The sequence below is a fragment of the Sus scrofa genome, chromosome 11 (genome assembly GCF_054392235.1).
Source record: "Sus scrofa isolate SSC_HxYL_T2T_F1_AM1 chromosome 11, Sscrofa_HxYL_maternal_Yorkshire_Landrace_v2.0, whole genome shotgun sequence".
In the NCBI taxonomy this organism is placed as follows: Eukaryota; Metazoa; Chordata; class Mammalia; order Artiodactyla; family Suidae; genus Sus; species Sus scrofa.
Window position 1 is genome coordinate 58,147,624 of NC_139393.1, and position 23,938 is coordinate 58,171,561.

The following is a 23,938-nucleotide window of genomic DNA, read 5'->3' on the forward strand; positions in this document are numbered from 1 at the left end:
CTTGTACAGGCAAGCAGACACAGCCCACTGCATGCATGTTCTTGAAGAGAACAGTGACTAGTCCTCAAGTCAGAGGACTTGATAGCACCGTTGGTCACAAGCGGTTCATCCTAACTTCGCCTGGTAGTTGAGGTGACCATCTGTGTTGGCTAATTGGCCTTTTCCAGAGGAAAAATACACACTCATCTCCTCGTGAAAAGAAGTAGCTCGGCAACCTGGACCAAGGCATCCAGCAAAGTTAGGGTCCTGCCCCCCAACAGACATTGGGGGATAGGCATGCTATCTCCCTTGAGGTTTAAAGAGACACCTCCTGGGTCCTTGAGAAAGACATTCCCAGGTCAGAAAGATGACAAAAGGCCTGTATCTAGTTTTCAAAAGGATCCCTATAGAGTTCAAAGACGTGAGCAAGCACGGGCAATTCCAAGTTTTCTAAAGCAAATGCTCTGAGAAAAAGGAGGGGAGGCATATCTCTTCCATTACTTTCAACAAGTGGGGTCAAGCCTCTTTTTTTTTTTGTCTTTTTGCCATTTTCTTGGGCCGCTCTTGCGGCATATGGAGGTTCCCAGGCTAGGGGTCGAATTGGAGCTGTAGCCACCGGCCTACGCCAGAGCCACAGCAACGCGGGATCCGAGCCACGTCTGCAACCTACACCACAGCTCACGGCAACGCCGGATCCTTAACCCACTGAGCAAGGGCAGGGACCGAACCCGCAACCTCATGGTTCCTAGTCAGATTCGTTAACCACTGCACCACGATGGGAACGCCCTTATTTTTAATTTGTATTTGTCCTTACAATGGGAACCACTGATTTTAACCCCAAATAATGTCCCTGGGTTCACCGAGGTTTGGGTCCCGACAGCAGGGCGGGCAGGAGCCTGAGCTGAAGAGCTCTGGCGTCTCCCAGGTCTGAGGCTCCCACACACTGGGTGTTTGGTTCCTAGAGGTCCCCGAGCACCCAACTCAGTGTCGTCCAGCCTTCCTGGGCACCCGGCCTCAGACTCTAGGAGTGGCCCAGGGTTCCGTGTCTCCAACAGGCTCCCAGGTGATGCTGCAGCTGCTGGACCAAGGCCCATGCTCTGAGCAACAAGTAGCTGTGTTCACCTAGCCTCCTGGGTGCAAAAACCCACCATTTACCAGACACAGGCCCTGGAGTACATGATTCTGCCTCTTTCATTTCAGGGAGGAAAGACCCACAAATGAACTACAACAATTAAGAAATCATTTCCTAGAAAAGCAGAGACTTAGAGCCTTAAAGTGGCCTTAAAAACAGATCCATCCTGTCCTGGAATACTTTGAGCTTCCATGTTTAAAGCAGCACCTTCAGTCAGGTCACAATTTTACAAATGGAGATGCACTCGGCTTCCTTATCCATTTGATTCATTGGGTCTGTTTCTGTCATCTGGGACTACAGAAAATAAGAGAGAAAAAGCTAACATCTTCAACACACTTTACAGTCTATAAAGCAAATTTATGGTGATGATCTGATGTTATCAACAGAGCCCTTTTTATATCTGTGGCCAGTAGTTTTTCCAGCATTGTCTTATCTTCTGCAGGTGACACTCCCCAGGGTTTCCAGATTCTTAACTGCCTTGATTTCCTTTATTTATACTCACTTATAGTTTTTAGTGTCTCTTTTTAATTGGGTACAAATTAATGGCAATTAAAGAATTAGGCCTTATCTCAGAAAATACTTCCTAGTAAGCACTTCCTGAGCATAAACGCTTCCTTTTGTTAAGTCAGTATGCTCTATCAGTGATATGTATTCTTTTCTTACGAGTAGGCATAAACGCAATATTTTTGATAGGGAAGGGGAGGTATGATATGGGTTTGTTATGCATTCTTCTCCTTCCGCTAAGCAAATGTGTTGTAAACGTGCTTTTATCTCACATGTCACAGTACACCAGGGAACCAAGACGTGAGGAAAGAGGAGAGCATGATTATGAAGACTCCGATGGCCCCGGTGGTCCCTCTATGCTGCAGACATTATAGGAGGGTTGCAATGTTGCTGACACGCACTTCGTCTTGGTTGGTTCTGACTCTCTGATACACTAATGCTCTCCTCGCTTCTCTCCCCACTACAGCCCCCAACTGTAAAGAGGAAGGGGCACGGGGCTTCCTGGCAGTAGAGGAGGGTGGAGGCTGGCAAAGCAGCAGACGCGGAGTCCTTGGAGGGCCGTGGCTGGCGCTGCACACCTCTGCTGTGTCCTGCCTCCATCTATCCTCTGGGTGTCCTGCAGATGGTGAACTCAGGGTTCGGATGCTGGTCAAATTCTGGGTCTCCACCATGTCTGCGATCTAGTCCCCTGGCTCATGAAGAGTCCCCTGAAGTGTTGTCCGCAAGACCAGCCACGTCTACAGTGTGAAACTGAGGAAACCTCCAGAGTGTCAGGGAGCTCTTGTTCTGGCTGACCACACTGCACCGGCCCTGCAAAGAGGCTCTGTGCACCGCAGCCTCCATTCAGAATTCCAAAGGACAGAGTGGAGCAGGGGCCTCGTCCTCTCACTGCCTCCTGACAGCTACTTAGCACCTGCGCCCACCACCTCCACCCCGCACACCCCTGCTGCTTCCCCCAACCAGCCGCAGGAAGGAAAGAAAGGATGACATCTCCAGTCTCAGCCGACTTCTCCCTCTCTCCTTCACCAAAAAGACTGTCCACCCCTGCTTCCTTTTTCAGTCTACGCCTCCTCTCCATGAAACTAGGATCAGACCCAATAAACCTACCTCATAGCACGCTTAGAGAGCCTATGAAGAAATTCAGATAGGAGTTTCCATTGTGGCTCAGCGGATTATGAATTTGACTAGTATCTATGAAGATGCAGGTTCCATCCCTGGCCTCACTCAGTGGGTTAAGGATCCAGTGTTGCCGTGAGCCGTGGTGTAGGTTGCAGTGAGGCTTGGATCCAGTGTTGCTGTGGCTGTGGTGTATGCAGGCCAGCAGTTGTGGCTCTAATTCGACCCCTGGCCTGGGAACTTCCATATGCTGCAGGCGTAGTCATAAAAAGAAAAACAAAGAAACAAACCAAATTCAGATAATCTGTTCAGATAATCTTGATAATCAAGACTTGATTTTTGCTGAGCAATCCTATTCTTTCAAGTGAAGAAGCTGATTATTATTTTCCTTCACTTTGAAGTCTCAGCAGACACTTTTAGTTGACTCTTCAAATGCTTCCTTCCTTCTTGTTTGCCACAAGAACCCTGATTTTTGCACCATGCGTCTGTGTGTGTCAGGGGAGGCTGAACTCCTTCCTAATCTGTTTGCTGGTATTGATTCCTTGGAATGTGGCAGCCCTTTTGAGGCCATGAGGATACTTAAACGTAGGGGAGAAAGATGACACTGAAGAAGGCAGAACAGATAAATGGGGGGGGGGAGATGATCCCTTGGTGTTGTCATTGAGCTACTGAATTAACCAAACCTAAAAGTGCCCTAACTCAAAACTTCCTATGTGAAATAATACGTTTTCCTCATTCTTTAAGCCGTTTCCACTTGAATTTTCTTATTCAGAACAGAAAGAATCCAAATTGATGTCTTTCTGTAACATTCTCCTCCAAGGCCAATGAGTAATCCGGCCAACGTGGGCAAAATATTAAAGGAAACTAATGATTATTAATAAGACTAACCCTAAGAATAGGCACTATGAAAATCCAGAGTTCTCTCTCTCCCGTAAATTCTCATCACCATTGCCTATCACGTTTGATAACAAGCTGCACAGCTAGTCTGATCGCCACTCATCTCAACCACCACTTCTAACCCACCCTCTCCAGCAATGCTGGTATCTCCTCCTGAGACACAAATCTCATATGACTCTCCAACTCAGAGCCCTTCCGTGGCTCCTCGTGGTCCCCATGATGAAATCCAAGCTACTGTGTACGTTCTACAAGGCCTGGCACACCCTGGCCCCTGCCTACTTTTTCAGCTTTGATTTCTGCATATCTCTGCCTGGCATTCTGCCCCACGATCCCTCAAGATCTGAGAGTTCCTAAGTGCACCGTGTCATTTCTTAGGAGCTATTCCTGGGGCTTGGGATCAGCTCCCTCAGGTGTTAAAGACTGACAAACCCTCGCGTGTCCTTCATGAGTCAGCAGAAACCTCGCTGCATCCAGGAACACCTCCCTGAGAGCTCCAGGAACAGTGCACTATGTGTTGTGTGCTCTCTAACCTTGCCTGTCCCTCTCCTGCGGCAGCTCTCCCACGGAACAGCACTTCAGGTACACCTGTCTCCCACGTAACCTCTGAATTTATTGAGAAAGAAACCTTCTTGATTTCTGTCTCTTCATCACCTAGCACAGCTCCTAAGATCCAGAGGAGCAGCACAACATGACCCAAGTTCTGGCTGGGTTCCGATCTTGGTTCCATCATATCCTGGTTTTTGTGACTTTCAACAAGTAATTAACCTCTCTGTGCTTTGTTTTCCTTACCTATTGGGGGAGGGGGATAGTAATAACTATAATTACTATTATTGAATAGTAATAATAGGAATAGCATTGTCATGAGGATGAAGTGAGTTTATTCATATATAAATTTTTTTTTTTTTGTCTTTTCGCCTTTTCTAGGGCCGCTTCCCATGGCATATGGAGGTTCCCAGGCTAGGGGTGGAATCAGAGCTGTAGCCACTGGCCTACGCCAGAGCCACAGCAACACGGGATCTGAGCTGCATCTGCGACCTACACCACAGGTCACGGCAACGCCAGATCCTTAACCCACTGAGCAAGGGCAGGGATCGAACCCGCAACCTCATGGTTCCTAGTCGGATTCGTTAACCACTGAGCCATGATGGGAACTCCTATTCATATACAATTATTTAAAACAGTGTCCAGCTCAGAGGAAGCATCCCATAAATACTACGTTTTATAATTATTATTGGCACGCAATAAATATCTGTGCATTGTACTAAAGGACTGTAGCTTCTCTCTAGTTCATGCTCTTTAGGGAACTAAATGTTTTGGAAGTCACAGATTAAAGGGCAGGGATTTCTGTTCCCAAACACATTTCTGCTACAGCTCATGATGCCCCACGTCCCACAGAGGTTTTATCAAGTGCCCTGTGTTTGCAAGGACAGTGGAGGCTGTGTGCTCTATGGCATCCCACACAGATCCCACAACAAATGTTTACATTCAACCTTAGCCCCCAATTCATCTCCCACTTGGTGCCGAGGTGAAGTGAGGGCCCCCAGGGAGCCCAGGAGGATGAACAGGTGAGTTGACAGAAGAAACACCATGGTGGAGTCCTGAACCCTGCATCAGAAAACAGTACGAAGGTCCTCGCTTGGGCAGCACAAATACTAAAATTGGAATGATACTGAGAAGATCATCATGGGCTCTGCGCGAGGATGACTTGTGAATTTGTCCAGCATTCCCTGTTCTTTATAAATCAGCAATAGTTAAATAAAATAAATGAGAAAATAGTACAAAGAGCTGTGTAATCTTAGGAAGTCCCTTAACCTGACAAAACTTCAGCCTCCATATGGAAAGTGGGGGTCATTAAGCCTGTTCCACCTGCCATATAGGGCAAGTATAAGAAATAGATTAATTAAAGCAGGTGCATAGTCATTTGCTAGGCACTTGAATATGCACAGAAGCAAGAAATTTGCTAATGACCCCCATCAAAACCTTCTCTGAGCTCTGCAGCATCAGTCTGTCTGGCGCATAGAAACTCCCCGTAACACCCTCAAGAGATCCCCTAATGTGAGACCGCGCATAGGTCCTGACATTAATGTTTTGTGTGTGCCTGAGTGTGGGGGTGTGTACGCCTGACTCGTCTATCTACTCGCCATATTTTACCTCCCATCCTAAGAAATCCAATTACTTATTATATTCCTCTCTGGAATAAAAGAATTTATTCTAATGACTACCAGACAGCAGAGTAAAATTAGCTTCAGAGGACTATGGAAGCCGATAATGTTCTAGTTTACCAGAAACCAAGGAAACCTCGTATATCCGGCAGCAATTTTTCTTCCTTCTTATTCTTTCCTTGTGGTGAAGCTGAGAATAATGCCCTTAGGTTTTTCTCACTATATATGTAGATGGGGAGCAGATAGGAGCTGCAATGATACAGACACAGAGAAGGTGCAATTAAAAAGGCTAAAATAACTTAGTGTTCTTTTAACCCGGGCTTCTCTGCTATCAAAGTCACCTCAAATCAACAATTTCAACATAATGTAATTCAACAAAAATATTATTTTAGGCATAAGAACGTTTTATAGGAGGAAACATATTGGATGAAGTATCGCTTGTGGTGTAATTTTAATTCTGAAGGATCTTGCTAAGAGGGCTTATTTAAATAGGTTCTCCCTGAGATGAATATTTAGGGGGAAGAAATTCCTACAGGATGATTTATAGCAAAATTATATGAACAGAATGAAGGACAGAAGAATTTTATTAGAAAAGGGCCTCATTTCCACAAAATATAAATTATACCTTTTAGAAAATATATTGAATTTTATTAATATTCTGTAGACAGCCTGAAGTGTTAATCTCCACCCCTACCTATAAGACTTTCATTATGATGTACAAGGTGTATTTACCCTTTAACCAAATAATTTTTGAGCAACTCGGTGGACTCTCCAGTTTACATATCCTACAAAATATTTTCATTGCAGTTACAAAATCCTATACTTTGTGTTGTTGGCAACTTTTAATGATATAAATGTGGGGATGTATATTTTATATACACGTGTGCATGCTTTTGGTATCACCATACAAGAACACATTTTAATGATGAATTCTTTGTATTTGATATCTGAGATGGATATTTCTCCAACATCCACTGTTTCTGTTGTTATCGTTTTAACCATTTTTTTAAATTGTCTTTTTAGGAACACACCCATGGCATAAGGTAGTTTCCAGGCTAGGGGTTGAATCGCAGCTGTAACTGCTAGCCTATACCACAGCCATAGCAACACCCGATCCAAGCTGCATCTTTGACCTACACCACAGCTCATGGCAATGCCAGATCATTAAGCTACTGAATGAGGCCAAGGATCGAACCAATATTCTCATGGATACTTTTCAGGTTTATTACTTCTAAGCCACGACAGGAACTCCTAACCATTATTTTTAAGTAGAGATACAATCAGTTTGAATTTTTTCAGTGCTTTGATTAAAATTCTGCCATGCTTAATCTTGAAATTTATAGTTAGAAGAATTACTTAGGATAGGTTATTGAGTACTGTATTTTTGCATGGCATTTGAAAGTGACCTCATTTAGACCTTAGTAACTAATATTTTTGATGAGAAAATTGACTTATTAGGATTCAAAGAACTTGGTTATAAATCCTTTTCCAGTCTCTATCAGCCTTGAAAATTGAGCCTTTCTTGGAATGGTGACTTTGCGGTAGCAAACAAGAACAGACTGACCATAAATGCAGTGTGAGTTTCAGCAAGGACAAGCTAGAATTTAGGTTCTATATTATTTAAAAATGAAGACTGAGAACAAGAATGAGACTAAATCCAGAAGATTAGAGAGAAAAGACTAGACATATTTTGACTTTTTTTTGTTGTTGTCTTTTTGTCTCTTTAGGGCCGCACCTGCAGCATATGGAGGTTCCCAGGTTAGGGGTCAAATTGGAGCTATAGCCTCCGGCCTATGCCATAGCCACAGCAACACTGGATCCAAGCCGCGTCTGCCACCTACACAATAGCTCATAGCAACACCGGATCCTTAACCTACCAAGCAAGGCCAGGGATCGAACCCTCATCCTCATGGATGCTAGTCAGGTTCGTTAACTGCTGAGCCACGACAGGAACTCCACATTTTGACTCTTAAATAAATATTATTAAATACTTTTCTCTTGCATAAATATACATACTGTAACAATTGATATATTTCACTCTCCTAGGGCATGTAAAATGGAAAAAAGTCCTATTCAAAATATCTGTAAAATACGCTGCTATAAAAAGTATTATTCATGATTTATAAAATGGGAAGAACTTGGTTTAAAAAGGTGGGCCTAGGTTAAAACCAGAAGCCAAGCCTTTCTTTACACCTTAAAAAAAAACCAAAAAAACAAAAAAACCCTTCCAGAGATTCCTCCCTGAGTGCTAGTTAAGGCCAGCTTCTATTTGCATCTCCATGAAGAGAACACTGAAGACACATCTCTAAAAAGTAGCTGGGCATTTGAAACCATAACATCTTGGCATTTCATCCTAGCCCTTATATAAATCTAAAGACCTGGGGAACTGCCCAGGAGGGAAATCTCTGCCATTTATTATTGGCCAATATGGCAAACATCTCAAGGTAATGAAATTAAAGTATTATGATACATTTTAGTACAAATATTCCTGGCTCACCCTCCAAATAAATACTGCAAATCAAGAATCCATAGTCTCCTCATATGGAAAAAAAAGAATTAAAACAAAACATTAAACCTGAAGACCTATCAATATATGTCCCTAAAAGAATAAATGGGATAGCAAAAGGGAACTGTCCCTATTAATCTGTAAGGAAATGCCAGCATCACTCTATTCATGAAATTTTAGTTGTACGAATTTTGAAAAGATTCTCTAATCTGAGATGTGTATTTTTCCATTTGAGGATACAAACTCAGAGTGGTTGTGACACATCTAAGGTCACACAGCCAACCAATGGAAAAGTTAGGACTTGAACCAGGATCCACTCATATCTAACTATATCTTAGCCTCCATCATTTTTGAGGACCACAGGACTCAGACAAAGTTCAACACTGTCAAAGATACCAAATGCAACCTTTGCTTTTAAGGGGAATAAACCAAATAAAATCGTCAACTGAAAAAACTTGATTCTCTTTACATCCTCCTTGGTGATCCATTCTGGTTTTTATAATTTATCATAACAGATGAAAAAACTGAAGGGCAACAATATGAGAACTGGTGACAGATGAACCTTCAATAAACCTTAAATCACATGCTTGTTGCATGCCTCTTACGTTTTATTGTAAATTTACTTTAGTTTTTTTATGTATTTACTTAGGCCTTATCATATCCCTCAAAGAGCTTAAATGGCAGAGAAGTTATCTATGCACAGATTCTATACCCCTCATGTCAAGCCTCAACATGTACCAGTCAGAATTAATGTTATAATAAGGTAATTGGGCAGTTTTCCATCTTGGTTCTATCTGATGACTTCTCCTGGTGACCCATCGCTGTTCCCAAGATCTTGGAAAGGTGGCCGTCACAGTAACCACAAGAAATATAATTATTTAATAAATCAAACACAACCGGCTGGTTTCATTCACATCACTTATACCTCTACAGAACTGGTCCAAATTTAAAAATATGAATTATTCATTTCTAAGGTCTATTCCTAGGTGTTACATAACAATTTTAGACCTTTACTTAAGTAACATGGTTTTCCCAAAAGTCTCTGTAAGCAATCCCAAGCCCTAAAATAACCGGTCCTGGGGAAACTGCTTTCTCTGTCTACCGATCATTCAATTGCAGAATGGCCACTCAAGCTATTGTCAATGAAAATTCGGAATGCCAAAAGGAAATAAAGAATGTGTGGAATATTCTCTTTGACAGCATCTGGTGCCTTTAAAAAGAAAACGTCAGCACCCTCTCTGCTATCTAAGCTCAAAGCGTCACACTCAATGGCATCTTTTCAAATGGCCTGAATTGTATTCCTCGCTTCCCTTGATTTATCCTCCCCTTGGCCCTGCAGGAGAGCATCATTTTTTTCCTCCTGCCCTCTGTCTTCTATATTTCATTTCAGGTGTCTATCGAGGCAATGAAAGATAAAGCTCTCGGCTTTCCCTTGTACTAAAGTTCTATACGGAATCAGTTCACCTGTCTGTCACTCCTCATTAAATTCTTACCCTCTTCATTCACATCCTGATCTTTGCAAATGAACATTTGCTTAATAAATGTTCCCAAGACTAACAGTGCAGAGTGAAAATCCCACACAGCAGTAAATTATTAACTCAGTCACAGAGGGAGTGCCATATATGACTTTTCAGAATGAGTTATTATGTGGATCATCATGTAATTATGAATTTTTCAAGCCATGATAGAGGAAAATTGAATATTTAATATTTTATGGACATATTCTACACTGAGGACATCTTTCAAAATTTTATGATAATTTTTAGAGTGAGCGAAGAGCAGAACAAAAGTTACAAAATAATTGCAAACCTGAATATTTAATCACCAGGGACACTGTTGATTATTTCTCAAATTATGTAATGTAACCAAGGCTATGAACTTTTAATCATAGTGTATTCAAATGGAGAAAAGAAAGGGCATTAAAATCAATCCATAAATATGTTTTGGTTGTTTAAGAAATAAGAATACAGAGCTTAATGTTGTCAAATTGAGACCTTAGGGTATAAATATTCATGTGAGAGGCAGTCTTGAGTGATTTGTTCTAAATGAGCTATTGTTGAACAAAAAATTTTTAAATGAGGCAATTTAAAATGTTAAAAATCAATGCCAAGGAGTAAATACGAAAATATCTTAAAACACTTGACTGAAACAAAATGGAAAACTGAAATTGGTATTTGTCTGAAAAATTAAAAATTGCAAGAAATATTTTATAGCTTTGATGAAAAAATTAAAGAAAAATTGAGATAGACAATTCCATGCCAAATAATGAAGAGTAAGATTTTCTCATGTGTTGCCCTGTGTCTTTACACAGATTCATGAATTCACATCACAGCATAATATTTTTTTTATTTTTATGATTTTAATAGTCAATTGTTACTCATGTTTTAATTTGAAAATTAGAATATTTAGCAATTTCAAATTATTTCTTTATAGGTTCTCCTTTTTGCTGGAGAGGATCATTTCCCAGTGCTAATAATAATAAGCTTTGAGGACACTTGAACTCAGAGGTTCTCACATTGGCTGCACATCAGCCTTGCCTAGTCCTACCTCCCAGAGAGTCTGAATTGGCCCAAAGTGAGCTGGACACTGTGAGGTTTTTTTGTTTGATTTTAAGGCTTTCAAATTATTTTAATTTTCAGCATAATTTAGAATCATTGATACCAATGAGGCCGTCATCCAGTTTCCAGAAGTCAAAATTTCATACATGATTTTAAAATCCCGAAGAATCATGAGCATTAAGGATACAGAGATAATAAGTTAACAGTGCTGACTCTGAAATCACACATAATCTAATGAAAAACCAATATAAATAACCACAACTCAGTGCAATTGCTGCTGGTGGAGAGACATGCGTGAGGTGATACAGCAATGGAGAAGAAAACCAACATTCCAGGTACAAAAATAGACTTTTTGAACCTGAAATTTGACTAAGAAAAAAAATATTACCCTACTATTTCTTGTATTCATTCATTCACTTATTCAATTATTTATTCAACATTTACTAAATTACTACTATTTCCCAAGTATCATCCTATTCTTCTTGTCATAGATTATGGAATGTGATTGAAAGTATGGAGAGTGTGGAGTTTCCTATTGGCCCAGTAGGTTAAGGATCTGACATTGTTACTGCAGTGGCTCAGGTTCAATCCCTGGCTCGGGAATTTCTGCATGCCACAGGAACAGCCAAAAAAAAAATGGAGCATGTTATCAGTTAACTACTGTTGCATAACAAATGACAATGAATTCAAAATGACTCGGAACTATAGCTGTTTATTTGCTTATGGTTCTGAGATTGGAAATTTAGGCTGGGTTAAGCTGCTTCATCAGAAAAGCATGCCTAAGTTACACCATAACCTCTTAAAACATCATTAAAAAAAGAGATTTAGGGAGTTTCCACCGTGGTGCAGTGGTTAACGAATCCGACTAGGAACCATGAGGTTTCGGGTTCGATCCCTGGCCTTGCTCAGTGGGTTAAGGATCTGGCGTTGCCGTGAGCTGTGGTGTAGGTTGCAGACGCGGCTCGGATCCCGCGTTGCTGTGGCTCTGGCGTAGGCTGGCGGCTACAGCTCCTATTTGACCCCTAGCCTGGGAACCTCCATATGCCGCAGGAGTGGTCCAAGAAATAGCAAAAAGACAAAAATAAAAAAAAAAAGAAAGAGATTTAATGACACTTGCCTGAGAAATTGAATCTACTTAGTGGAGTGAATACTTCCTTTAAAAAAAAAAAAAAAAGATCTATACACAGTAGAAAGTTTTATTTATTTATTTATTTTTAAATTTTTTTGTCTTTTCTAGGGCCGAACCCGTGGCATATGGAGGCTCCCAGGCTAGGAGTCTAATGTGAGCTGTAGCTGCCAGCCTATGCTAGAGCCACAGCAATGAAGGATCCGAGGCGAATCTTCCACCTACACCACAGCTCACGGCAACACCAGATCCTTAACCCACTGAGTGAGGCCAGGGATTGAACCCGAAACCACATGGTTCCTAGTCGGATTAGTTAACCACTGACCCATGACAGGAACTCCAGGATTTTTTTTTTTTTTTTTTTTTTTTTTTGTACAGTAGAAAGTTTTAAAGGAAAAAAAACAGACTAAACAATCAGAACGGAGATGCCAATTTTCTGCTCCTTTTTCATCCATTATTGTTTTCCAGCCATGCAAATAAGAGACAGGAATCGGTTACTCCTTTTCCCATGAGTCTCGCCCATTTGTAGAGCCCTTCCTTGCTCTTTAGGACAAAGAGCCAGAAGTAGGGTAAAAGGGTCTCATGTGCTGGTATTGGCCTCTAACCTTTATTAAACAGAGTGGTGATGAAAGGACAGGCGCTTAAGAAGATGTGAATTCTCACAGATTTCCCACTCTCCTTTGGAGTTCCCGGCACTTCCACAAGGAGCCTGGAGACTGAGGAGAAGAGGGAGTAGGATAAAATTTTGTACTTAAATAGCTGGATTGGTGGGAACAGAGAGCTAAACATTTAAGGTTGTGATTTTTTTCTCTCTTTTTTAAAATTTTTTATTTTATTTTTAATTTTTTTTTTTTTGTCTTTTGTCTTTTTAGGGCTGCACCTGCGGCATATGGAGGTTCCCAGGTTAGGGGTCTAATCAGAGCTGTAGCTGCCAGCCTACGCCAGAGCCACATCAATGACAGATCCGAGCCACATCTACGACCTACACCACAGCTCACTCCTACACCAGATCCTTAACCCACTGAGTGAGGCCAGGGATCAAACCCACAACCTCACGGTTCCTACTCGATTCGTTTCTGCTGTGCCACAACGGAAACCCCTCTTTTTTTTAATAGTACTGTTTTAGTATCCTTCTTGTTTTTTTACTTGCTCATTTGTGTGTTTGTTTACAGATAAAAATGCTAAACTTAGAAATTCTGCTATGTCATAGACTCACTTGAATGTTCGAAAGCTATGTAGAGCTATTTGGGGTGCCTGTTGTGGCTCAGCAGTAACAAACCCGACTGCTATCCATGAGGACACGGATTCAATCTCTAGCCCCGCTCAGTGAGCTGTGGTGTGGGCTGCAGACGCAGCTCTGATCCCGCATTGCTATGGCTGTGGCGTAGGCTGGCAGCTGCAGCAGCTCTAATTCAACCCTTAGCCTGGGAACTTCCATATGCCGCGGTTTGGCCCTAAAAAGACCAAAAAAAAAAAAAAAAAAAATTAGGTAGAGTTATTTCAGATGAGATGAGTGCCAAATACATACTGGTAACCCTACTGAACTTGGCTTTTTGACTTGTTTTGTTTGGTGGTAAGAATATTTAACTTGAGATCTGCCCTCTTAACCAAGTTTTTAAAGTGTATGATACAGTGTTGTTAACTACTGACGCAATGTCGTACAACAGCTCTCTAGAATCCATTCATTTTTAAAATTTTTAAATTTTTTTTGTCTTTTTGTCTTTTCTAGGCCTGCTCCTATGGCATATGGAGGTTCCCACGCTAGGGGTCGAAATGGAGCTGTAGCCGCCAGCCTACACCAGAGCCACAGCACCGCCAGATCTGAGCCACGTCTGCAACCTACACCACAGCTCACGGCAGCGCCAGATCCTTAACCCACTGAGTGAGGCCAGGGATCGAACCCACAACCTCATGTTCCTAGTCGGATTCGTTAAACACTGAGCCACGACGGGAACTCCTAGAACTCATTCATTGTGCATAAGTGAAGCCGGATACCCATAGAATATTTCCTATTTCCCCCTCCCCAGTCCCTGGCAATCACTATTACACTCTGCTTCTTCGAGTTTTTCTATTTTAGATTCCTCATGTAAGTGGAATCCCACAGTATTTGTCCTTCGGTGACTGGCTGATTTTACTTAGCATTATGTCCTTAAGGTTCATCCATGCTGTCACATATGGCAGCATTTCCTTCTTTTTGAGAATATAAAAAGAATACAATAACATTCCATTATATGTATTTACCACATTTTCTTTATTCAATCATCTGTCAATGGACATTTAGGTTGTTTCCATATCTTGGCTATGACGCCTTATGCTGCAATGAACATGGGAGTGCAGAGGGCAATTCAAGATCCAGATTTCAATTCTTTTGAATAAGGACTCAGAAGTGCGACTGCGAGAGCATAGAGTAGTTCTGGTTTTAATTCTTTGAGCAACCGCCATGTTATTTTCCATAGTGTCTGTACCATTTTACATTCCCATCAATAGTGTGTAAGGGTTTTCTCCCCCCAACATTCACATTCTCGCCATCACTAGGATATTTTTCATCAGAATGCAACACTACGGAAAACAATATAATAACCTTAGAATAACCTCAGGGCAGAAAACTCCCAGACATCTTAGAAGAAAAAGAAAGACTTGGCATAAGTGGCAGAAGCAATCATGTGTCTAATGGGAAGACTAAAAATATGGTACACATAAACCACACTTCCCAAATATATTCTCTATTTAAAGCATTATCAGTCCCAGTGGGATTTTTAGAAAGCAAATTTGACAAACCATTCTGAAATATTTTTAGTAAAGAATTTAAAATAATGTTCAATCAGAGCTGTAGCTGCCAGCCTAGACCACAGCCACAGCAACGCGGGATCTGAACCACATCTGCAACCCACACCACAGCTCACAGCTACGCCGGATCCTTAACCATTGAGTCCTGGCTAGGGATCGAATCTGCATCCTCATGGATGCTAGTCAGATTCATTTCCACTGAGCCATGATGGGAACTACTGAGGATTTGAAGATAAATAGGACACAGCCCCTGCTTTTCATAGTCCTATGTAAAGACAGAGAAGTAAATATATAATTGCAACATGGAGTACTCACAGGGTCCTGTGGGACCACATAGGAGGGACCCCAGGGGAGAGGGTGTTAAGCTGAGATTTAACAGCTAAGAAGCTGGGTTCAAGGAGAGGAACACTGACAGGTAAGGCTGAAAAAGCAGGCGATTGCCACATCACACCAAGGACTCTACACCTTTTCTGACTTAAGCATCAGGCATCGACTGAGGAGGCTGACAGCCCATCAAACACCCTAATTCTCAATAGCTCTTTTCCTGGAATTACTGCCTACCTCACATAGAGACAAGCACAGTCATGCATTCCTCAAGTGCATTTTCATCAGTGTAAGTAGGGTTTAATCCAAAGTAACACTTTAAACTAAGAGCATCAATCATACTTTTTAAAAAATCAGTATTCACTGGGGAAATCTTATTTTAAAAAATAAAAGTGCAGACTCATTCCTCTTTCTTTTAAACATTCAGTCATCAAGTTGAAGAAACCTAACAAACATCACTTGACCTGAATGGAGAAAGTGCCATAAGATGCTGAAACACTGAAAGCTCCAGTTCTAGCATTGCTTTCGAGTTGTCGCAAAGAATTCCCTTTGTCACTTTGCCCAGGGCATGAAGCATTTCAGCTGGACCTGCAGAACTGCAACCAAGCCGACCTGTACACAACAGAAAAGAACTGACCATGGCACCTGAAAGTGGTGAGTTCTTTCTTAGCAGGGATGGCCAATTCACAGTGTATAGAGCAGCTCTTTTTCAATGTGATGACTCAAGATCAGATAAATGGAAGACAGAGGTAGGCATTACGGAAGTGGGGTGCTGAGGGTGACAAGAATGGAACAAAAAGAACAAACAAAGGAAAGAGTGCTGTAGGCAGCTGAACTACATTCTACCAAGAGAATCCAGCTAGTACCCATGGTCCACAAGGGGCATGATGTGAACACTGGCTCAGAGGCACACCAAGAACAGCATGAAGGCCAGAAAGCAGACCTCACTATTCCAGTGAGATGGGTCTCCATCAGGCACATGCCACACCAATTAACCTGCCTGGTACCAAATTATGCCCTTTAAGTACATTCTCTAGGTGCTCTCAGGGTTCCTTTGGTCCACAAAGAGTCCATCTACCCTCCTCCTTGACCCCGACCTGGATCTAGAAAAATCTATAGCTAGTACTTTTCTGATTTATGGTAATAAGTGAAAGCTTGCTAAAATTTAGCTAAAGTCAAGAAATTCTGTGGCAATTATTATCCTTATTGTTACTGCTGCCAGCATTTGATTTAATTTTGCACATCATGTGCTAGCAGAAGAAGGAGAACCACCTTTCTCCTCAGTTTGTAAACTCAGCTTGAATTCTTGATACTGCACATCTAGGTTACTTCAGAAAATGTTACCTAGTACTTCCAGGTCAGACAACTCTGCTGCAGATACGCAGGAGGTTCAAGGCAGAATTCTTGCACTAGTAGAGCACACAGATGAATAAAAAGGTAACAACAATATGTTTGAAAATTTCATGTCATAGGGATAGGAACAGAATGGTTTGAGGTCACCAAGAAGGGGACCCTAACCCCATTCTATGAGATGAAGGCAAGCTTCCAGGAGAATGAGCAAGATGGAGTTCCCGCTGTGTTGCAGTGGAAACAAATCCGAATAGTATCCATGAGGATGCAGGTTCAATCCCTAGCCTTGTTCAGTGGGTTGGGGGCGTTGCCACGAGCTGAGGTGTAGGTCATAGACATGGCCTGGATCCCGCATTGCTGTGGCAGTGGTGTAGGCCAGCAGCTATCGCTCCAATTTGACCCCTAGCCTGAGAACTTCCATATGCTGCAAGTGCAGCCCTAAAAAAAAAATAGCAAAAAAAAAAAAAAAAAAAGAGAGAGAGAGAGAGAGAGAGAGAGAATGAGCAAGGTTAGTCAAGTGAAGAACAGTGGAGAAGTCTTTCAGACAGAAGTAATGGCAAATGTAGTCAGGGGCAGAGCACATGGCCTATCTAGAGGATTTGAGACGGGTCAGAATGATTGAATCACAAGGCATAGAGGGAGTGGTAACATACGAGGTTGGAGAGATAAAGACAAGACCACAAGGCCATTTCAAGAAGGATAAATGGCATTCTTAAGTCCAAGGAAACCATTAAAGAGTCTCAAGAAAAGAAGAGATGTTACCCTCTAGACTCCTGCTGTTTCAGAGAATAGATTGCTGGCTGCCTGAGGTGAGGGTGGGTGAAATGGCTGAAGATGGTTAAAATGTACAAAGTTCCAGTTGTAAGATATATATGTCCTGGGGATGTAATTTACAGCATGGTGACTATAAGTAACAATACTGTATTGTATTTTGAACATTGCTAAACAATAGATCTTAAAAGTTCTCATCACAAGAAAAAAATTGTAACTGTGTGAGGTGGTACATGTTAACTAAAGTTATTGTGGTAATCATTTCTCAATACATACATATATCAAATCTTTATGATGTACTCCTAAAACTAACATAATGTTATATGTCAATAGTAACTCCATTTCAAAAATGTAAGTTATTTCAGCCAGAACTTGGATCTAAATAAAAACAACTCAGTAAAATTCATATTCTAATTCCAGAATTCTCTGAACCCAACTGAGTATAGACAGTTAAAATTTCCTTCCTTCAGGGTTCATCTCAGACAATGTGAGTCTCAAAAACTTGACTCTTTTAGAGCAGCATGCTTTTTAAAAATTGACATATTAGTCAAAGCCTCACTGGAGAAGTTGAGCAACATTAATTCTGTATCAGCTGCCTTCTCAGTACTGGGGCTTCAGCCTAAGGCCTGTCACCACTATATTCAGTGTGGATTAAAACCAGGCCATCCACACCCTATTCATAATTGATCATAAACTTCAGCATTAGCAGGCTTTGGGCATTATGAGACCTGTCTGATTGATTGCGGTGGGTACCATGCTCACTTGAATGAGAGCCAGTAAATTCACAGGATGAGTCTTCACCTCCCCCTTTTAATTTGTGAAATTATAATAGAAAAATTGTACCAGACACTTGTTATAAATGGCAAGGATGACTTTATTCAAGACTATTGCATTAGGAGAGAGATTAAACTCAACTCCACTTAAATAAAAGGTGAGAGGATTTTCTTTAACCCTGAACTGAGCTTATAGAAAAGTATGGAGGACTTGGGGGGTGGGGGAGAACCAGTCAATGTAATTAGGCCATCTGTGTTGGTTGATTGACCCTTGTTGAAGTAGGTACCTATCTTCCCCTAGAGACTGGGAGATGGGGTGCTATTCTCCCTCAATGATTACATTTCAAAGAGATAGAGTCTAGGTCTTTGAGAAAGACCCTGGATTGCAGATTTATATCTCAAAGGGGCAGAGAAAGAATTTACAAGTTTCCTAGTTGAGTAAAATAATTCAACCCCGCAGATTCTGGAATTATAACACTGTGTGAGCCATAATATAATTGCCAAGTCTTGCATCACTCCAAGTGACTTTTGCTTATGAAGCGCCTCACCCCTGCTCTGGTTTCACCCAAGATATCTCTGATGATGCAAAAAGCAAAGGAGATGTTGACCCACATGCACCTTGACAGCCTATCACCCTTTAAAAGGAGGGTGACCATTGATTTTTGCCTTGGTAAATAGAAGCTATCTTAACTATAAAGCTTGGTAAACCATACATGCCAAAATGTCTTCAAAGTATGTAAAATCAGCTCACTCCACTTCTTCATCCAAGTCTTTTTCATTCATCTATGTATTCAGCAAAAGTTTATGTTCCAGGCCCTGTGCTGAATGATAGATAAATCACACAGTCTCTCCAAAGACAGGACATGGTACACTGTACCTACAATAAATATGTGTTATTTGTCACAAATATTTAATAAATATGTGTTATGATCCTGTTAAAATCATGTTAGGTATGATCACTGAAATTTAGATTTATATTTCAGTGACCATGGCAGATTCTGGAATTATAACACTGTGTGAGCCATAATATAATTGCCAAGTCTTGCATCACTCCAAGTGACTTTTGCTTATGAAGCGCCTCACCCCTGCTCTGGTTCCACCCAAGATATCTCTGATGATGCAAAAAGCAAAGGAGATGTTGACCCACATGCACCTTGACAGCCTAGATTTATATTTCAGTGACCATGGCTAGCATGATTTTAACAGGATCATAATACATATTTATTAAATATTTGTGACAAGACCTACAAAGCACTTCACATCATTTATACTGTCTAGAGTTGACAACAGTCCCATGAGTTCAGTACTCGTATTATCAGATTGCCACTTTTCAGATGAGGAACCTGAGTCTCAGAGCGATTATCACAGATGGAACGAGGACTCGAGCTCAGGTCTGTATGGCTCTAAACCTGTGTTTTAAATCATTTCTTATACTTTGCTCTTAAATCCTACCCAGAGCATCAGAGCCTCCTTCATGAATTCAACATAAACTCAGCAAATACATTCTAAGCACTCTAAGAGTTTAAAATTCACATTAGTGGAGATTCCCCTGTTTCAGGGCAGAGGGTAAGAGATGATTTCAAAGACGACAGTAGAACACAAGGCTTGATGCTAAAACTCAATCAAAGTGCTTCCAGAGCACTGACAGGGCACATGTTTTGGTGAAATAAACAGGTCAGTCCCCACCCTGGAGAAGGCCATGTTGGTTAGCGCCACAGGCCCCCAACTTCACATCATGTGCACAATTTCTGCTATATCCACTTAGTACTTGCACTCTTATTCACTTAATATCTATCTTTAAATAGATCCACAGTGAGTGGGGAAAAAAGGTATCTTTCATTATTGTCATTAAAATAAATGTAACACCGTTGAAACGTAAATATTCATCTGGGCACTAAGTTCATCTCAAGTGCCCCTTTGGGAAGGAGTACTTGCTCTCAATCTTCCTTTGGTTTCCTCTTTCCCATCCCACTCCAGGCATCACTGTGCAGATTCCAGGCCCAGCCCTCACTCTGGGAAAATGCTCTAGACTTTTCCATTTTATCTGCCACCCAACACATACATCAATGAGTGTTCAAAGCCCGTTCACTCAGGCCTTTCACGAGTAACTCACTTTATATTCTGATAAAATAACTCTCTTTGGAGGGCATGAGTAAACTCATTTTATAATCTGATAACTCTCCTTGGCGGGCATTCATAGAGTAATAGTCATCAATAAATAGGAATTTACAATGAGCCAAGCACTGGACAAATGTATTACCTGGATACATTTTAATCTTTGCAACAGTCTGATGCTGAAGAGGCTATTATCCTCTTTTTGTATATGAGGAGATTGAAGCCTGCTTGCTGACTATGCGAAGGGAGGTGAAATAATTTGCCTAAGGCCCCAAAGCTGGTCAGTTGCAAGTCTGTGCACCTCCAATGTCTAAATACTCTTACATACGGAGTGGGTCATCTTTGCTGCTGCTGTTAATAGAGGGCCTGTTTGTGCCTCTGTCTCATGCCCTCCCGCCCCTCCTACCCACCAACACTGCCTTCCTCTGCAGTTCACCTGCCAGGCAGTCACTACAAACACACTTAAAAATGACCAATGGCTGGCTCTGCATTGCCTACAGGATACAGGATCAAGTTCAAACTTCTTGTAGCATTCAGGGCTCATCACAATCGGGCCATAATCTGACTTCCCTGAGCCCCTTTCCTCTCCCCTCACAGCCGTATTAGATCTCACCTTCCCCCGAGACAGGCCATGTTCCCTTCACTGTGCAATCACGTAGCCAAGGATGCTGCAAAATTGAAGCAAGGGCATGTGCTTGGGAAGAGACAGACCTGTTTGAATCACAAAGTGCATGGGCTGTTTAACCTCTCAGGGCCTTCTCGGTTTATTGGACATAAAAAACAGTGATAACACGTCTTGCTTCTAAGAAGTGGGCTGGCTGGCCTAACACATGCCACTCAGTGTGTGGCCCAATGCACATGGCAAAGGTATCTGGCAGGGCTTCGGATACAAGTCACTATTATACCTGTGTCCATGCTGTCCCCTTGAAAATTACCTGGAATTGTTTTTTTCTTCTTCTCTTAAAAATTGCTTATCTATACTTCCAGCTCAAATATCACTTCCTCTGTGAAAGCGTTCTTCAGGCAATATTAACTCCTTCCTCTGCATTTCCCTAGCACTCAGCATCCACCTCAACTGTGACACTTTGAATTGTCTTTCAATGTTCTGTTACTTGTTCCTCTCTTCCATTAGACCATGAGCTCTCAGGAGACTGTGTATCTACCAAGTACAATATTTAGCAATAGTAAATCGACAAATGTTTGTTGAATGACTTAATGCTTCATTCCCCCCCACCCCCCAGACATCATTACTATTTGTAGAATGCTATAAATTTAGACTGAAATTTTAGACACTGAAGCAGAAACACTGAGGTGGGTGGGTGGAAGGTGAGATCTTTCTCCAAAATCTCCAAGCACTTAGATCCACTCTCTATGCATAAAGCCATGTGGGTTCCAGAATCTTTGTTTGCAAACTATAGTGGTCTTCTCTTACAAGCATGAGGGAATTTTTGTGACAGGAAAAGACAATGCTTACAAAACCTTTCATTGTAAATGCTGATTATTTATGAACTACAGGAAAGGGACCCTCTGGATGCTGACACGTGGGAGAAGACACCCCCTCCCTCAATTTATAATAAATGAATGTTGGAGTAAATCTCTTCATTAACCAGAGAGAGAAAGGAATTTACGCTCCAAAGTAATCGCTCGTCTCTTCAGCCACAGAAGCCCCCAAGACTCCTCTTGCTGAACATCCTCTCTAATGGGACAGACCTTTCTGACTGACTGAGCACAAGGAAGGCTTCAGCAGGTAGACTCCACGATGCTCGCAGCCCAAAGCAAACACACAGCCACACTGCCTGGAAGCCGGTGGGGGGGCGGGGGCTTGGCTGGTGAAAGCCCGTCCTTCAAGCAACTGAGGCAGGAGCCCATTAAAGGTGTTAATTTTACATGATGTGGCACGGCAAGTTTATAAATAAGTTAACAAATGAACATTCCCCACGGTTCCTCTCCTCTGCATTTCTGTGTACCTGCTTACAGGCCTGGCGACAGCAGGAGCTGCTCAGATGCCAGATCAGAATTGCTCTGCAAAAAAGTGAGGGGGGAGGCATTTCTGTCGCCAGGACTTGATAACTTTTGACGCCTACATCACTGGATCCAGCCACCTTAAAAAAAAAATTGCCAACTAATCTGCCCTCTGTGGTTGGATATGCTCAATTTAAGATTATCATCATGAGCTGCAAGAACAAAACACAGATGTTAGAATTTCAGAAAAATGTACTGTGGGGGACCATTAGTAAAAAATACTGTTTAAAATATATAGCATATGTAACTATTAAATACATAAAAATCCCATGTACCAAGAGGCAAAACATGATGAAAGTTGTTGAATATTTTAAGTACCTATATTGCTGCATAAAATGGTTCTGTGCGGTAGAATTTTCTATTGCAGGAGATTTATGAAATTTTGTCAAAGTGGTAGATCATGCTGAAGTCAGGGGAAATACTAGCACACACTTTAGGTTGCTTTCTATTTTTAATTAAGTTTGAAACTGCATCTTTGCACTTGTGAGTGTGCATATAAATATATGTAAGTGCAGATGTGATTAACAATAATGCTGATCTATGCAGACATTCAAATTCACTCACAAAATGACCCCCTCCCACTGCAGAAAAAAATTACTTAATTGAGGCTGGGCCCATGTAATCATAATGAACTCGATGTAGAATGGCAAAACTCGGCTAGCATGGTTCACCCTTGCTCATTTTAACAGTGTAGGGGAAAGGAATTAAACAAGCCCTAGGGTCCTGATGTGGATTTCCAGCTGGAGATGAGCCATGATAACCAAATGTTAGCGTACGTGTCAAGTTCACCGAGGACAATAAAGATGGAGATGACTGAACTTGGGTAGATGACTAATGTCCATTTAATGTTTACTTCAAGAGACTGAGGCACCCTTGAGAATTAACTGGGGTCCAAGTTACTCAGAGCCCAAAATAATAAGCTAGTGTTAACAACAATGAAGTCAAAGGCAAGTGAGAAGATCGGATGGACTGGACGGCAGTGAAAGTCAAAGATCAATAAAGTCAGAGTTAAAAGAGAAACAAAAGGATGCAAGCAGTGGACTCTCTCTAGACACAACCCAAGTCCCTTTTCACCACAAGCTCCCCTCCACTGCTCCCCCCATCTCCATTCTTCTGGATCAACCTCTCTTCCAAATTACTGTTGCACCTGGAGCCCATACCATATAACCTAGCATGTAATTACATACTCTTCTGTTTTCATGTTGTTTTATATGTGTTCATTTTCATCCTAACTAGATTCAAATGTATTTGCAGGTCAGTAACTATATCTCATATATCTGTATTTTCCTCAGGGCCTCACATAGCCTTATGCACATTAAAAGTTTCAGCAGTTGCTCATTGGTTGAATCAATATCAAGTCATTTTTGCCCTCTAGCAAAGATTGATAGCAAGTGTCATTCATTCTTCCTCCATCATGTCCTATCTACACCTGTTCCAGTGTTTTTACAAAACATATAAACACATCCTCTAAAATACATGAGGATATTTGTCTCGTTATTATACACTTTATAACTTTTTTTACACAACCACACATACACAGATTCAACTCATTCTAATAGTTGCATAAAATTCTATTGCATGGTTGTGCCACAATTTATTCAGTCATTTCTCTTGCTGCCATTTATTCTAACATGCAACCAATATTACAATAAATAAATGTATCTATATCATTTTTTACATATGCTTTTATTTCTTCATAGATTGCTATGGTAGGCTGCAGAATAAAAGGTTATTTTGCAAAATTGACTTGTTAAAGATACTTCCAGTTTACTTTTTCAGAATATTTAATTAGTCATCCTCTCACCATTAATATAGT

General features: G+C 41.3%; 1 long non-coding RNA gene and 1 other non-coding gene across 5 annotated transcripts in view; one reads left to right on the top strand and one right to left on the bottom strand.

The window, feature by feature from the left end:
* LOC146398644 (uncharacterized) overlaps positions 1-23,938 on the bottom strand; it is a 152,687-nt gene that overhangs the window by 36,801 nt on the left and 91,948 nt on the right. The gene's annotated exons all lie outside the window — the stretch shown is intronic.
* LOC146398645 (U6 spliceosomal RNA) lies at positions 5,257-5,363 on the top strand. The gene has a single exon (XR_014820145.1). It is a non-coding gene; the product is annotated as a U6 spliceosomal RNA (small nuclear RNA).